This window comes from Tursiops truncatus, chromosome 14 (assembly GCF_011762595.2).
Source record: "Tursiops truncatus isolate mTurTru1 chromosome 14, mTurTru1.mat.Y, whole genome shotgun sequence".
Taxonomy (NCBI): Eukaryota; Metazoa; Chordata; class Mammalia; order Artiodactyla; family Delphinidae; genus Tursiops; species Tursiops truncatus.
In genome coordinates this window covers 43,441,176-43,459,311 of record NC_047047.1, presented here as the reverse complement: position 1 = coordinate 43,459,311, position 18,136 = coordinate 43,441,176, and the positions used below count along the sequence as shown (strand labels likewise).

General features: G+C 43.0%; 1 protein-coding gene across 1 annotated transcript in view; it reads left to right on the top strand.

Annotated features, from left to right (window-relative positions):
- Window positions 1-18,136, top strand: part of EML6 (EMAP like 6) — a 184,741-nt gene that overhangs the window by 134,665 nt on the left and 31,940 nt on the right. The window lies entirely within an intron of this gene.

The window sequence follows — 18,136 nt, the reverse complement described above, 5'->3', positions numbered from 1 at the left end:
GGGTGTGTGAGTAAAACATGCAGTGAAGAATACAGTTTTAAGATATAAATACAGGGTCCAAAGTAATAGTCAAGCCTTTTCTATACATAGCAATGTCTTCGATAACTTAAAGAAGCCTTGACAGCATCAGTTCCCAGAGGGGACTGTAACCATAGAGCAGGATGCCAGCTGCACAGCATGCTGGGAGCTAAGCAGGACCACACCAGGAATGGGCGAGGGGAGAAGCAGTAGTAAGTGGTGTCTGAGTTAGCAGCCTCCATGGTCATGAGTCAGTTCCTAATCAGAACTGAAAACAAGCAGTCTCCTCCAATCCTTGTCAGTAATTTTAGGGAAGCTTGAACCTCAGAGATAGGACTGTAGGGAGCTTCCAACCTGCAAAAGAAAGGGGTGCCAGGCGAGGCAGACATTAAGAGAATTTGTGAGAAAGCAGAATGAGAGAGGGAACGTGGGGCAGGACCAAGTCCTTGGGGTAGGGGGGACTCCAAACAATAAGTCAGGCAGACAGCTTCCCTGAGTCCTCCACCTGGAGTGCAAAATGGGCTCCACAGACTCCAGCATGCCAGGCGTGAGAGAGAGGCAGATGCTCAGCATCTCAGACGTCAGGTGCAGGGGGCCAGGCATCAAACACCCAGGTTCTCCCTGGGAATATTCGGGACTGTCAACCTTGACACTGCTCCCTTTGACTACTTCAAGCCCTACTGACCAGGGACTGTCCTTGACCTTCCCTTCATTGTTCCCTTCTGTGTATACCTGCAGATACCTGGGTGCTTGTTCTATGTACCTGTGCCGAGGCATGCACCCATAAGACTAACGGGAGACAAATACTTGAGGACCACAGGAGATATGAGCTTGGAACACCCACTCAGTGCAGGGACTTATTTTGCCTCCTACCAATGTTTCAGGCAGTTCTACTTCTGGTTTAAATCCCTTTCCACCTTAGAACCTGTGAGATGAGTGTGGCATCTGTCATATTGAGAACAGTGCCTTGAAGGCAATTGCACATTATGTATCAATCAGTTTTTAAGCAACTGAATCCCTACTTCCTAAAATTTATGATAGTCATAGATTGTTTCTAATTAGACTCATTTGATTTTTAAGTAGCTGGAAGGCTTTTGATTACGCTTTTTTTTTTTTTTTTTTTTTGCGTTACGCGGGCCTCTCACTGCTGCGACCTCTCCCGCCGCAGAGCACAGGCTCCGGACGCGCAGGCTCAGCGGCCATGGCTCACGGGCCCAGCCGCTCCGCGGCATGTGGGATCCTCCCAGACCGGGGCATGAACCCACATCCCCTGCATCGGCAGGCGGACTCCCAACCACTGCGCCACCAGGGAAGCCCTGATTACGCTTTTTTGTATAATTCTAACACACTGTGAGTTCTTATTCTTCAGAAGCCATACGATCTTCAGTTTCAGTCTTTCAACAGGTGGGAAAGTTGAGAGAAATGTGTAATTGCTCTCAAAAGAATACTAGGCTACACCTACCAATATGCAGTCCCTTCCAGGTGCTTACCGAGCATGCTGGTCCCCCACTTCAGCTTTGCTTTAGCACGCCAGACTGTCTTGCTTCCTTGACCCAGCCACACCTGTCCAGCTAGCACCTAGCCTTGCGTGAACTCTTGGGTCATCCTGGCGCTCAGCAGCCATCTGTGGCATTTATGTGGCTGAGGAAGGTCAGGAAGTCTTTTCCATCGTCAGGAATCCATGCTTCCAGAACCTCGTCTAGTGCTCAGAATGCACGCTCATCTTTGGTGTTCCTGTCCCAAGCAGGGAATCTGGTCTCTATTGAGTGCGCATTAGTTTGTTCCCCATAACTACTAGAGATTGCTTAAATTATTGTAGACCTGAAATAGAAAAAAGTAGGCTCAAAAAGTCATAAGGTTATATGGATATTTTAAATGTAACTTTCTTTGGTTTGTTTGAATAGGAGCTTTTTCCTGTCTTTGCACCATGTTATATATTGTATTTCTAAAGACTGCATTGGATACTCTTATCTAAAACTTCAGAAATCTTTCTTTTCTGGTTTCGATTCTTGGCTCAGGCTCCCCTAGAGTTGGCTTCAAAGAATATATAAATATAAGACAACTAATATCTTAGATAGAATTTCATAAAAGTGGTAGACAGTGAAAGGAATAACCTAAGTCTTTCACACTTGGCCTAAACTCTGTGTCAGTTGTGACCCCAGCAAGAAAGAAAGATACTCTGAAAAGGAAGTAATTTGGGGAGAGCTTAATGAAGGGACTGTTAGCAAAGGTGTGGGCAGGATTAAAAGAAACAATAGGGGGGCTTCCCTGGTGGCACAGTTGTTAAGAATCCGCCTGCCAATGCAGGGGACACGGGTTCGAGCCCTGGTCCAGGAAGATCCCACATGCCGCGGAGCAACTAAGCCCGTGCACCACAACTACTGAGACCACGTGCCACAGCTCCTGAAGCCTGTGTGCCTAGAGCCTGTGCTCTGCAACAAGAGAAGCCACTGCAATGAGAAGCTCTTGCACCGCAACAAAGAGTAGCCCCCGCTCACCGCATCTAGAGAAAGCCCACACGCAGCAACAAAGACCCAACACAGCCAAAAGATCAAATAATAAAATAAATTTAAAAAAAAAAAGAAAAGAAACAATAGGGATGGGGTAGCACCTTGGGGATAGTAAGTCATTACCATCCCAGGGACAGAAAGGGCAAGTGCAGGAAGCTCTTGCCAGACATGGAGAAGGTAGCTGTGGGAGCAATCCACCTTACAGGAGCTGAGACCTGATGGGGAGGGTTGAAGGTAACTAACGTGAGTCCCAGCAAGGAGGTACTGAAGGAATAGATGCCTCAATTGCATTCTCCTCTCACTCACTAATCTTCTACTGGTGCCTCTCTTTAGCTGAATCCAGTCAGAACCTGAAGGGCAAGACAGTCCATTGAAAGAGTCCACAACAGCCCAGCCATGGAGGGCACAGAACAGGAGAGAAGCGTGGAGGGTAGATTTTGGAAGGGCACTTGGAAAATATTGGCTCATTCTTAAATTTTTTCCCTAATGGAAACTGGTGTTATTATCACAGAAGAGAACTTCAGGCCATTTTAATATTGAACAGTAATTACTATCCTTTATAAATGCCTTTGAATATGTAAAGGTGTTTATCACCTAATATTATAACTGTATATATACAATCAAAGATGCCAGTAAATACAGCCAAATCAATATCAAGAATTATTAGAGACACTTAAAACTTTACCTAATTTAAGTGGGACAGTCTTGATGAGCCATAGTTTTTACACCACTGTCTAGGAGTGCCTCAAGAATCAACTCATAAAAGATGAGAATTATAAAATCAATATTTTATAAAATCAGTATTTTGTAGTCACATTGCATTTTTATATTCCACAGTATCTTTTTTTGCATTATTTTATTTATTTTTTTTAATAGATCTTTATTGGAGTGTAATTGCTTCACAATACTGTTTTAGTTTCTGTTGCACAACAAAACGAATCAGCCATATGCATACGCATGTCCCCATATCTGCTCCCTCTTGAGCCTCCCTCCCATCCTCCCTATCCCACCCCTCTAGGTCATCGCGCAGGGCACCAAGCCAATCTCCCTGCGCTATGCTGCTGCTTCCCACCAGCCAACTATTTTACACTCGGTAGTGTATATATGTCGTTGCTACTCTCACTTTGCTCCAGCTTTCCCCTCCCACCCCAAGTCCTCAAGTCCATTCTCTATGTCTACCTCTTTATTCCTGCCCTGAAACTAGATTCATCAGTACCATTTTTTTTTTGTTCCATATATATGCGTTAGTGTGCGGTATTTGTTTTTCTCTTTCTGACTTACTTCACTCTGTATGACAGACTCTAGGTCCATCCACCTCACTACAAATAACTCAGTTTCATTTCTTTTTCTGGCTAAGTAATATTCCATTGTATATGTGTGCCACATCTTTATCCATTCATCTGTCAGTGGACATTTAGGTTGGTTCCATGTCCTGGCTATTGCAAATAGTGCTGCAGTGAACATAGTGGTACATGTCTCTTTTTGAATTATGGTTTTCTCAGGGTATATGCCCAGTAGTGGGATTGCTGGGTCATATGGTAGTTCTATTTTTAGTTTTTTAAGGAACCCACATACTGTTTTCCATAGTGGTTGTATCAATTTACATTCCCACCAGCAGTGCAGAAGGGTTCCCTTTTCACCACACCCTTTCCAGCATTTATTGTTTCTAGCTTTTTTGATAATGGCCATTCTGACTGGTGTGAGGTGATACCTCATTGTAGTTTTGATTTGCATTTCTCTAATAATTAGTGATGTTGAGCATCTTTTCATGTGCCTCTCGGCCATCTGTATGTCTTCCTTGGTGAAATGTCTATTTAGGTCTTCCGCCCATTTTTTAACTGGATTTTTTGTTTTTTGATGTTGAGCTCCATGAGCTGTTTGTATATTTTGGAGATTAATCCTTTGTCTGTTGTTTCATTTGCAAATATTTTCTCCCATTCTGAGGGTTGTCTTTTCGTCTTGTTTATTGTTTCCTTTGCTGTGCAAAAGCTTTTAAGTTTAATTAAGTCCCATTTGTTTATTTTTGTTTTTATTTCCGTTACTCTAGGAGGTTCCACAGTATCTTTAAAAATAGTGTTTAAGCATCTTTGGTCCATCTCCAGAGATTTGTAATTTCACATTAAGACAAAAAAACAGAAGTTAGAAACTTAAAACTATAGAAATGTTTGGTACCAATATCCGTTTTCTTGTATGGATCAAAATACCATGCAACCCCAGTTTTGCCTCCTGTGGTAACTGGGTGATGACCACAGAAATGAATCACAAAAGCATTTTCTTAATTTCTAGATAGGATCTAATAATAACTCCAAATGTGGGATATGGTCTTTTATTAAAATCCAAATATGCGGCTCCCCTGGTGGCACAGTGGTTAGGAATCCACCTGCTAATGCAGGGTGCACAGGTTTGAGCCCTGGTCCAGGAAGATCCCACATGCCACAGAGCAACTAAGCCCGTGAGCCACAACTACTGAGCCTGTGTGTCACAACTACTGAAGCCTGTGTGCCTAGAGTCCGTGCTCCACAACAAGAGAAGCTATTTCAATGAGAAGCCCACGCACTGCAATGAAGAGTAGCCCTCGCTCACCACAACTAGATAAAGCCCATGTGGCAACGAAGACCCAACACAGGCAAAAATAAAATAAATAAAAATTTAAAAATAATTAAAAAAAAACATTAATTAAAAAAAAATCCAAATATACTGACCAGCCATTAGTCTTCCTAGTTGCACCTGGTGGGGCCATGTTCCCACCTCCTCCTCACCTAACCGCTTAGATTAACCATCTGCATGGGGAACAGTAATAATGGAGATTTTTATTTAATATATTCAGTTGGAACCTGTATTCAGACAGAACTCCAACTTTATGATAAAAGATACAAAATAAATACAAATTGAACTATTTTATGGAAATTGACATTAAAGTATTCACTAATTTTTATTTTTCTAAGAGGATGTAATAGTTAGCTTAGGGATTATTTTCTCAGTGCACCTGAGTCAGCAGTCTGTATTTTTTCAGGGTCCTTTATTAACAAGTGCTGAGGCCTGCAGCTTCGGGCTCTCTGTCCAGGGATGAATAAAAGAATGTGGACTTAACCCTTTCTGTTTCTACACCGTCTTTATAACATTGTCTTGGGTGTTATAGCATTTTCCACCTTTTACGAAAAGAATGAGGGGTTCAAACCCTCCACCCCTGTTTTCTCACCTTAGAAGCTGCATAACTTATAGTCACAAATCACAAATCAAAATACCAAGCTAGGGCTTCCCTGGTGGCACAGTGGTTGAGAGTCCGCCTGCCGATGCAGGGGACACGGGTTCGTGCACCGGTCTGGGAAGATCCCACATGCCGTGGAGCGGCTGGGCCCGTGAGCCATGGCCGCTGAGCCTGCGCGTCCGGAGCCTGTGCTCTGCAACGGGAGAGGCCACAACAGTGAGAGGCCCGCGTACCGCAAAAAATAAATAAATAAATAAACAAGCTAAAGCATATTTATTTCTTCCCTCAGAAAGGCTTTGGGCTTCCTGCTAGCCTCTACTGTTTATCTCAGACTGGCAAGGTCACTTCTCTCTTAAAAAAAAATTCTGAGTTAGAAAAGTTAGCTTTTAACATTTAAATTGTATTGTCTTAGCACCAGTTTGATGTAGTTTACTTGTAAATTATGGGTAACTCTAGTATTTTTGTGTGTGTGTTTATACCACAACTTCTTTGTCCATTTCATTCATTGATGGGCACTTATGTTGTTTCCATGTCTTGGCTATTGTAAATAATGCTACTGTGCATATAGGGGTACAGATATATTTTCGAGTTAGTGTTTTTCATTTCCTTTGGATATAGTCCAGAAGTGTAATTGCTGGATCATATGGTAGTTCTATTTTTAATTTTTTGAGGCTCCTCCATACTTTTTTCCATAGTGGCTGCACCAATTTACATTCTCACCAACAGTGCACAAGGGATCCCTTTTCTTCACATCCATGCCAGCATTTGTTATCTCTTGTCTTTTTGATGATGGGCATTCTAACAGGAATGAATTGATACCTCATTATGGTTTTAATTTGTATTTCCCTCATGACTAGTGATGTTGAGCATATTTTCATGTACCTGTTGGCCTTTCATATATCTTCTTTGGAGAAATGTCTATTCAGGTCCTTTGCCCATTTTTTAATGGGGTTATTTGGTTTTTTGTTATTGAGTTGTATGAGTTTTTAAATATATTTTGGATATTAACCCCTTGTCAATATATGGTTTGCAAATATTTTTCCCATTCCATAGATTGTCTCTTCACTTTGTTGATGATTTCCTTTACTGTGCAGAAGCTTTTTAGTTTAGTGTAGTCTGCTTGTTTATTTTTTATTTTGTTTCTTGCCCTTTAGGTGTTGTATCCAAAAAATCATTACCAAGACTTATATCAAAGAGCTTTGTTCTTATGTCTTCTTCTAAGAGTTTCATGGTTTCAGGTCTTACATTTAAATGTCTTTAATCCATTTGGAGTTAATTTTTGTGAGTGGTGTAAGTTATGGGTCTGGTTTCATTCTTTTACATGTGACTATCCAGTTATCCCAGAACCATTTATTGAAGACACTGTCTTTTCTCTGTTGAGTATTCTTGGCTCCCTTGTCAAATGTTAGTTTATTGTATATGCTTGGGTTTATATCTGGTCTCTTGATTCTGTTCCATTGGTCTATTTGTCGGCTTTTATACTGATACCATACTATTTTGATGACTATAGCTTTATAGTATAGCTTGAAGTCAGGAAGTGTGATGCCTCCTGCTTTGTTCTTCTTTCTGAGGATTTCTTTGACTATTCAGGGTCTTTTGTGGTTCTGGATAAATTTTAGGAGTGTTTGTTCTACTTCTGTAAAAAAATGCCATTGGAATCTTTTTTTTAATATGTTTTTATTTATTTATTGTTGGCTGTGTTGGGGCTTCGTTGCTGCGTGTGGGCTTTCTCTAGTTGCAGTGAGCAGGAGCTTCTCTTCATTGCGGTGCATGGACTTCTCATTGCGGTGGCTTCTCTTGTTGTGGAGCACAGGCTCTAGGCACACAGGCTTCAGTAGTTGTGGCACATGGGCTCAATAGTTGTGGCACATGGGCTCAATAGTTGTGGCTCATGGGCTGTAGCGTGCAGGCTCAGTAGTCGTGGCATAGGGGCTTAGTTACTCTGCAGCATTAGGGATCTTCCTGGACCAGGGCTCAAACCCGTGTCCCCTGCATTCACAGGCAGATTCTTAACCACTGCACCACAAGGGAAGTCCCACCATTGGAATCTTGATAGGGATTGCATTTAATCTATAGATGGCTTTTGTAGTATTGACAATTTAACAATACTCTTCTAATGCATGAACATGAGATACCTTTCCATTTATTTGCCTCTTCCTCAATTTCTTTTATCAATGTCTTATAGTTTTCAGAGTAGAGATCTTTCACCTCCATAGTTAAATTTATTCCTGAGTATTTTGTTCTTGATACTCTTGTAAATGTGGTTGATTTCTTTATTCCTTTTTCTGAAAGTTTGTTGTTAGTTTATAGAAACACTACTGATTTTTCTGTGTTAATTTGTATCATATAACTTTACTGAAATCATTGATTAGATTTAACAGGTTTATGGTTGTCTTTAGGATTTTCTGTATGTAAAATCATGTCATCTGAATATAGAGACAATTTTATTCTTCCTTTCCAATTCTGATACTTTTATTTCTTTTTCTTACCTGATTACTCTAGCTAGGACTTCCAGTACTATGTTGAATAGTGTGGCACATTTGTCTTGTTCCTGATGTTAGAAGAAAAGCTTTTAACCTTTCACCATTAAGTATGATATTAGCTATGGGCCTGTCTTATATGGCCTTTATTTTGCTGAGATATGTTCCTTCTATTCCTAATTTGTTAATAGTTTTTATCATGAATGGATGTTGAATTTTGTAAAATGCTTTTTCCACGTCTGTTGAGATTATCATATATTTCTTTTCTTTCATTCTGTGAATATGATGTATCACACTGATTGATTTGCATATGTTGAACCATCCTTGCATCCCCAGGATAAATCCCACTTGATCATGGTGAATGATTCTTTTAATGTGCTGCTGAATTCGGTTTGCTAGTATGTGATTGAGAACTTTTACATCTGTATCCGTCAGAGATATTGGCCTATACTTTTCTAGTAATGTCCTTTTCTGTTTTTGGTATCAGGATAATGCTGGTCTCGTAAAATGAGTTTGGGAGTGTTCCCTCCTCTTCAGTTTTTTGGAAAAGTTTGAGAAGGATTGGTGTTAATTCCTCTTTAAATGTTTGGTAGAATTTACCAGCGAAGCCGTCTAATTCTGGGCTTTGCTTCAGTGGGATAGTACACATATTTTAAAGTAGAAATCCTCACATTTAAAAATTTTAATTTGAAATCAGTCTCCATCTTGGCCATTTTTTAAAGCAAAAGTTAGTTAATGACAGTTTTATATCAACTTTATTATTACTACCATTACCTCCCCAACATTTGAAACCTTTCACATCTTTCCATTTCCCTTGTTTTTTTGTTCTGGAATCTCTGACTTTTACAAAAAGAGTTGGCTCAGTGAGAGTCAAAGCAAAATTTAGCTGCCCTTGGTTTTTCTCTTACATCTAAAACCTCAATAGATATCCAGTGTTTACCTGGAAAGTGGCTGACTGCATTCTGGCAAGGGCTTCAGGCAATCAGATGTGGGATTGGTGGACTCCCCTGGTGGTCTGGTGGTTAAGACTCTGAGCTTCCACTGCACAGGTCGCTGTTTGATCCCTAAACCAGGGATCAGGGAAGTTCTGCATGCCGTGGGTGACAGCCAAAAAAAAAAAAAAAAAAAAAACCACAAAACACAAGTGGGATGTGGGATTGGTGTCAGAAGTGGGATCAATGCCACTTCTTTTTTAATCCTACTCCTGTTGGTTGGAGATCTGAGGATTGCCTTAAGAGTTGAACAATCACAGGCCTTTGTTGTTTACCAGATTAGGAGATTCTTCTTAACCCCTCTCCTCAAACTAGGATGTCAACTCTGTGAAAGCAAAATTTCTGATATACTACTTTATCTCCAAATTTGATAACAGTGCCAGCACTCCGTAAATATTTGTTGAATGAATGAATAAACTCCTTAACAACAAGATTTAGGTTGATTTCCAGTTGATTTCCAACTGACACCCATGGATTAGATACCAAAGTCTAAGATCTTGTCAGCATCTTGTCTTTACATTCATAATGCAGTTTGGAAATTTCTCTCTCTAAGTAGTGGACACCCCTGGTCCCTTCCAGCTCTCAGGTTAAAGGATTCTGCCTTTAGGCAATTTCAAACACCAGCCTTAAGTGGAGAGACCCTTACTCCTAAGCTACATCTCTGTGGCATTGAGGGTCATTGTCTCCTTTGGCAGGCAGAGTATGACAGTGAGTGTTTAGAAGGGAATCTAGGGGATCAGGCAACTTCTCTGCTCAGTCATATATTCCACAAGTTTCCTTTCATATGGTTGAATGAGCAGTGCCTGCAACAGTTCCCATGGACAGGGACTCATCCCCAGGCACCAGGGGCCCCTTGCAATATTCACCCATTTGGCTGTCAGCATCTCATTATCTTTCAGTAACCCCTACTTGTGGATTTGCAGGCAGATCAGGATCCTGAAGGGTGATCTTTGTCCTCCCCCTCCCTCTAGTGCCTCACTCTGGGGAGGGTGGTTTGAGCACCCCCAGACATGTATTGAAGGTGGGGGGGGGGGGTCGTGTCCTGAGTGGAATCCTTCTCCTAATCCTCCATGGTGAGGGAATGGGAAAAGAATGTTTTCCACTCCACAGACTGCCTTCCCCCACAAGGCAACCTCACCCTTCATCCATTTCAGCTAGCCAGTGTGAGGAAACACTGAGGTGGCAGTGCCAGAACTATTCTTAGCAGGGGATTATAAAGAAGGAATCTGTGAATACTCTTACATTAATCTTTCAGTCCCTCTGGTACATATTTACTCTCAATCTAGGCCATATGTTCCTTAGGAAACCAAGAAGCCTTTACAAACAAAGATTAGAAGCAGATTCTGAGCCTTCTATAAATGGTGGCCCCCTCATCTCTGAATTGACAGGTCCTAGCACCAGATGACCTCAAAACAGAGTGGTCTAGCACTAGGGATTTCCAAACTTTTTCTTAAACCATGCTTATGGTTGCGTGGGGAAGGCTCTAAAGCTTATCTACTTCTATTATCTCATATCCTTTCCAAATCAATTTGTACAGATTCGTGAACTTAAACAAAAAGAAAATCCTATGAAGAAAACTGTACATCATGTTTAGGGGGATTGGTTTGCTTTAGATTTGTGTTTTTTGTTTCAGCCCCAAATTAATAGCTGCCTTGAATCCTTAGTTCCTTAATACATGGGTCCATGGTATCAAGCTAGTTAAAGTTCCACTGAATTATAAACTTCGTCTATGCGACTCTCAGTTTATCAAGGGTCAGTCCTGTGCCTATCATGGTCACCACCATGTGCCTCACACAGTGCCTTGTACGTAGTGAACAGATATTTCTTCAGCGAGTAGATGAATGGACACATTTACTTAGCCTGCTTCTCTGCATATTTAAGTAAATTAATCTGTCCTCAAAATGGTCTGCAAATCTGTTTTTTGTCAGCAAACCACTTTTACCTTTGTTTTGTTAGCACCGATGGGTGGTCTTACTTTTGTGGTGAAAGGTGTGACCCATGTAGAACTGAATGATGCCCCATCTTGCCATGGAACTGCTCTTGGTTAAATGATTTTTTATCTTCATACCCTCCATCCATTAGGAATTAAATGTTTATTTGGTTTAAATCTATTACAATAACCCGAGGCAAAAAGAACTGAAAAGTTCTTTTTACAGACAAAGCTTCTTAGTCAGCAGATTTACAATGAAACAAAGAACATGGTCCCAAGTGGCAGAGTGTAAAAATATGGGAAAAGTTTAGATAGAGTTCCCTGAATTGAAACAAACCACCATCTATAGGTAATCCCAGTTTCTCTTTTTACCTTTCATGCTATGTTTGAGGACAGAAGTCTGCTGAGAGAACCTGCCCCCCATTTTTGAAAAATGCCTTATTTTAATCAGTGAATCCACATTTCAAGTTTGCCTGAGGTTTGATGAGCATGATGTAGCGGGACCATGCTCCCATCCATGGTGACATCAACGAATAAACAGCCCAGCTCTCCTGGCACTTTCCTCAGCTTCCCTGGCCTGACAGAAGCCCTTTGTCATCACTGATCAGTAGATGCTTTGTGAGCTTGTAGTGTAAGAGTTTCTAAGAATTGACAGTCATGCTAGCAGGTGCTGCTGAATTTACCATACTGAGATCTGTTAAAACCACTCCATCCCACAGTGGAGGGACCATAAAGAGCCTAAGATTTGGTACAGAGCCCTGCAGTTGCATATATGTTGCATGAGAGCTAAGCTCAGATCTCACTCTGGGAGGGTGATTGAGCACGTGGAGGGCAAACGGGGCAATGCTCTGCTACTCCAGAGCATTTCTCTCCAGGCTAAATTATTCTTCTTCCCTGAATCCCTTAATTCTGTGAGTTCTACGCTCAGAGCTGCCCTGAGCAGGTAGAAGGTGGCAAGTTTCTTGTTCTCTGACAAGGTGGAGGGAACTGAAGTTACAATAGCTATTAAACCCCGATATGCTGAAATTAATCATTTCAAAGGCCTGTTGTTTGCCATGTAACTCTTCTGAAAGATGAATGGTTAGTGATTTAAGGGAATTTAATGCTACCTTCATAAATGATTTTCCCTTTGCACACCCCTTGATTTTCTGTGTTGTTTGAAGCAAAGTAATGACTTCTATGTAACTGATAATTTTAGGAACTTAGCCTGCCATTCATTAGAAAACAATTTGCTCATTTTTTTATCACAAAGAATGTTCCAGGGCATAAAAATGCAGAGGTGCTATGAAGTGCTAAAAAATGACTTTTTAATAGATTAACACACCTAGGAAATTATACTCCTACAGTGGAATCAGTTGACTCAAACCCACTTGCACATGGAGCTAAAGAACATATCACAAATGGGTAAGCGCTCTTCTACCAAGAGGGAGCTTCTCTCTCTCTCTCTCTCAGAAGACACTGGCGGCATTGGGTCCTCTAATTTTAATCAAGTCTCTGAACATCTCTCAGACCTCCATTTGGAGGGAATGGGTGATACTAGGGTTGTTTACCCTCCTGCTTTTTACCATTGTGTGGTCCTGATGTGATAACTGAGAAGGTATTTGCAGAAGCAGTTGTTAGGGTGCACGATTTGTGCCCCTTGAAACGATGTCACTGGGTGTAAGGTGTGGAGGCTCGGGCTTTCTTGCAGGTGTGTGTGAAGCATATCGGCGTGCTCACTTCAAAGGAACTTCACTCCTTTGAAGTTCACATCATGCTCTGCCATCTTCTCCGCCTCCCACTTCCTGTCGTTTATCAACTTCCTGTCTCTGGCTAGTGGTCAACTGGCCGACCCCAGCTCCTGCTGTGCTGTGGCTTAAGTCATCACCCGTAGCTCCTGTCTCCATGACTTACCCTTCTCTCCTCTAGATTTCTCGTTCCCAGAACACCTGATCTTCATCCTCATCAAGACATCCAGTGTCTAGACACCTCCATTTTTTTCATCAGCTCCCTCCTGGCCTCACTTTTTGCCTCCTTAAATGCCACTCTTTCAGTCCTCTCCGCTCTCCATTCCTATATTTCTCCTACAGCCCCACGCCTCCACTCTTCTGACTAGAAAATCACATTGGTACCGATTGCCCTTACCAGAGTCCTTTCTATTCGCCACCCCACAAAAACTATTCACCTCCTTCCTTCTCCTCTCAGAGGAAGTGAGACCCCCCTCCTCTTCAAGGCTGGTCCCTCCTTCAAGCTGGTGCTTGGACCCCAGCCTCCCATCCATCCGAGCTCCCTCATCATCTCTCCTCTTTCCTATGTCTCCTCTGCCACTTGCCCAAAACTGGGTCCATGTCCTCAGCCACGAAACACATTCCAGTCTTTCCCATCCCCGCCTAACTCTCTTCAGGAGGAAAACAAGACCTCTGGCTGAGCTTTTACACTTATACACATATTCCCACCCTCACGTTCCCTCCCTTTTCTCCTTCTCACCAAGACCTTACCAAGTCTCTCCTTCACTCTCCAGCCATTCCATCTGTCATGGTGACTCTCTAATTCCCAAATCCAATCCATTCTCCTCTTTGTCTTGTTTAAAGGACAAACTTGTTTCTTCTAGAGTAGCATTGTTCAACAGAAATATAATGCAAGCCATGTATATGATTTTTCTAGTAGCCACATTGCAAAAATTAAAAGAGACGGTGAAACTAATTTTAATAATGTATTTTATTTAACCCCAAACATAAAAATGTCATTTTGATGTGTAATCGATATAAAAATAATTTATATTCTTTTTTGAATTATTTTTACTAGGTCTTCGAAACCTGGTGTGTGCTTTGCAGTTATAACACATCTTAATGTGGACAAGCCACAGTTCAAGTGCTCAAGAGCTGCATGTGGCCAGTGCTACCATATTGGACAGTGCGGTTTTAGATATTCTTCTGTCACTTACCTTTTGGAAACAATCTCTTCTGGCCCTCCTCCAACCTCTCCAACCATTCCTTCCCAGTGCCCCATCTCTGCTTCCTCTTCCAGCCCCTCACATGCTGTTCGTCCTTAGGATTTCACTTTTGGCCATTCTCTTTTTTCACCTTACACTCTCTCCCTGATTCATATGTTCTACCTACTGGCTGATGATTCCCAAAGTCATATGTCTGAGTCCCACCTCTCAGTTTAACCTCCAGCTGGTATAGCCAACCCACAGATGTCCGAAGTTTGACATGCCAAAATGGAACTCATCATCTTCCCTCAAAACTCTTCTCCTGTCTCAGTCAGCGGTGCCACCGTCCACCTAGAGGCCCAAGCAGAGAACTGGTGTTCCACTTGAATTGCTCTTCCTCCTTCATCCCCTAGAGCTAATCAATTATAAAGTCTTTGCGGTATACTTCACCAATATTTCCTTAAATATTCACTTGTCTCCTTCTGCACAACACTGCTTTAGTCCAGAGATACATCATCCCTCTCTTGCATTATTACACTGGCCTCTTCAGTAGTCTTCGCCTTTACTTGTACTTCCTCTACGCCGTCCCTTATGCCCTCAATGTTTCACCCAAATAATTTGATGTTCACCTAAAATGGCCAAGTCTGGGACTATACCTCTATTTTGTTAAAAAGGGCTGTGTTATAGGCTTCAGTCAAGAGCATTTTCAAGATAGAAGGGTTCTCTTAGGGTAGCGCATAGTTCCCCTGCCTGACACCCTTCTTTCAACTCTACTTCTTCGCTGAGCAGCTCTATAGATGGTTCTAGAAAACATGGGAATACGTTGAACAGAATCCGGTTCCTTTTGTTTTGATAATAGAGAGCTCCCATGGCTTTGGAGACTTTTCTTAAACCTGGCCTCTTCCTGGAGCAGTGGTTCTTAGTTGATCCCAATCCCCCTCTCTGTCTGTCTCTCTCTCTCTCCCTCCAGACATCTTTGAAAATATAATTAAAACATGCCTCCTTTCCCCAGAAAAAATGTACATGTACAAAACAATTTGGCATGAATGTCAGGGGTTTCACTGAGTCCCTGCAGCCCATCCATGGGGGTGATAGATCTTGTTGGAGGACAGTTCTAAAACAGTGCTCACATCACCCACTGGTTCCCATCTGGAACCAGGATCAAGGATAGCTGGGTTTCCCAAGACATTTTGAAAACTCTTAGAGCATTTTGATAGCACATTTTGGAATCTGAAGAAAGCTACGTTTCCTCCAAGGACACTTTGAACATGGTCTGACTAACTACACTAAAAACAATTCCAAACTTGCATTTCTTGGCTAAATGTAGCTGAGTTCCGCCACACCCGCACCTCTCTTTATAGAAGCTACTTGGAACGACTCTGTTTCTCACAGGCTTTCTGAGCCTTCCTCCCTAGTTGGCTCTCACGTTGCGCTCGTCTTGGGTTGTGACTGACTTCCTTGACCTCCTCAGTCACTTCAGAAGCTGCCCCAAGAGCCCTGGCATTGAACCCTCTTCTGTGCATCTCAGGTCATCGTGTACTCTGCTCCACCCCTTGCTTTGCCAGCCCAGCACCCCAGGGAGGGGCGACAGGCGGGGAGGTGAATACCTGGGCGCTGGCCACCCCTGGGGCCCTTTGTGGGGTGAGAGCCTGTGTCAGAGTAACACTCACATGTCTTCAAGTGTGTCTAAGCTTTCTCTTCAGCAGCTGAGCTGCTGGGCAGTGGGGTTGCAGCTGGGATTGACCCGTCACGGTCCTTCCATGCCCACAGGAAACATGGGGCCTGGGGTGGTGACTCCACTCAGGGGAGTGGGGTGGGTCTCCAGCAGCTTGCACCCCCAGCACTGGGGAGGAATAGGGCTGCCTCGTGACTTAACACCACATCACACATTTGAGCTCCCAGGCCTCTCCTCCACCCTCTCTTACTTGAATAGCTGCACTCCCGCCCTCTCCAAGCTCAAGCCTGTCCTTCCTCCTCTCTCCTGATTATCCACTTCGCTTGCTCTCTTGCCAGGTTCCCTCCTTAAATTTCTTTCCCAATGGAAACTCTTTCTCCTTTGTTTCCCAGAGTCTCTTCAGAGCCCCACTTGCCCCCATGAGGCCCCTTTGTGTCTCTGCTCCTCCCCCCATCCCCCACGGCTCGCCTTCCCAGCCCTTAACCTCTCTGCACCTCCCTGCTGATTCCCAGTTGCACTCACGGCCTCCTCCCTCTCCCGTCCTGTGTGCCAGCTGGGAACAACCAGCTATAAAGAGTTTATTGGACTGAAAAGTGAGTGAATGTTCTCACACACTCTACTCTTTCCCACCTCAGCAAAGCTTTTCAGAGTCACGTTTCCAAAGGAATCTGAATCTGGAAGGATTTAGATCCACTGAAAAATGCTAAACCTCCAGTGTTTGGCTGTGTTTGAAATTGTTGGCAGTCCCTACCACATCTGATGTTATGAACCCTGTTTATAGATGCCTGGAAAGAAGCCTTTAATGCTTGTATTGTGTTTTAACTTGCTTTCCTTTGGAGGCAGGGAATTGTCAAGTAAGTATGCACAGCACTCTGCAAAAGCCCAGGTGTTCAATGAGCATCTAGAACTAAGCGTTCATGCAGAATTCACAACCGTGAAGGGTCTATACTTACACTCTGCTGAATTTGCCACAATGCAGGTTTCTGCCTTTTGCCCCCTCATCTTCCGTTTTGAAGCAATACAGCTGTAAACATGCTTGTGAAATAAGAAAGAAACATTCTGAGATTGCTTTACTTTTCAGTTTTTAACTGAAAATCAAGGTGAAAAAAAGCATCGGATTGCCTCTACGTGTATATATATACACAATCTCCTGTATATATAAATACACAGTGGTTGTGCTTGTATGCATACTCTGTATACACTGTATAATATGTGACATATTATACAACCTGGGTATGCCCTGAAAACGAGCCCGGCGTGTAATCTCAAATTCTGCCTTATGAACCGTGCTCTAGTCCCAGCATCCCCTTGCTCCCATCTCAGACCTTGGCTTGCTTTTGTCATACATTCGAAGACTCTTAGGTGGAAGAAGAAACCCACGGATTTCATTTAAAAGTTCCACTAAAACAGAAGAAAGAGCAGATGTCCCGGGAAGCGATAATTAATGCGAAGGCAGTCTAATTGTGAAAACTGGCCTGCCCCCGGCCTCCCGCTTTTGCTCAATTTGGCGGCGATGATATCAGCCGGGGGTGTCGTTTTGCAGAGACGCACTCTCTCCCCATTCTCCGGTGGTGATTGTGATGCCATTTGGTCCAATTATCACTTATGATTACATAACATGTTTTGACTGAAGAGTTTCTGAGAAAATAAAGCTACCTTGTTTCTCCCCAGCACAAAAACGCAAGCCCTTCCAGCAGGCAAGCTGCCCTCCCAAGAAACACTGCGAATGATTAGGCTAAATTATTAGTTGAACTTGAGTCAGACACAAAGCAGCCATTGTGCCTAACTCCCAACGACATCCAGGAGGATGTGATTGTTCTTCTGACAACAAGTTTCTCCCCAGCACACTCTAAAATAAGCAGTGGCCCCAGGCGCACTGGCAAAGTCCGTAGAGGGTGCGGAAGCAGTGACAAGGCTTCCTTTTTTCTCCCTATCCTGTAGGCGCTTTAGTGCAGAGTTTGCCCAGAGACGCCAGGGTATGAGCTTTCTGAATTTGCAGAGCGGTGCACTCTTTCATTTCTGTTTTAGCTCTTTGCTGGCATGCTCGGGAAGCATGGTGTGTGCCACACGGGCATGTCTGTTCACTTGGACGATGCTTGTGCATGAATGAGGTGCTTGCTAGTGTGGCTCTGACCTGTACTAAGTCTCTCACTTGGCTTTGTGTGCTGCTCGCAAGGGGATCCAGGTAATCCTTTCTCTTTGCATAGCCCAAGAGCCGTAGCTAATGGTGGGAGCAGATGCAGGGCCAACCTGTCCATCCCTGGGCCCCTAAACTCTGAGAGAAGTCTGTTACCAAAAGATCGCCCTCCTCATATACAAGTCCTTGAGGGCTTACCCATTAAAGAAATCTCTTAATTAAAATTGGAGGCCCAGATCTCCAAAACCAAGCAGGGAAGAGTAACCTTGGGCATG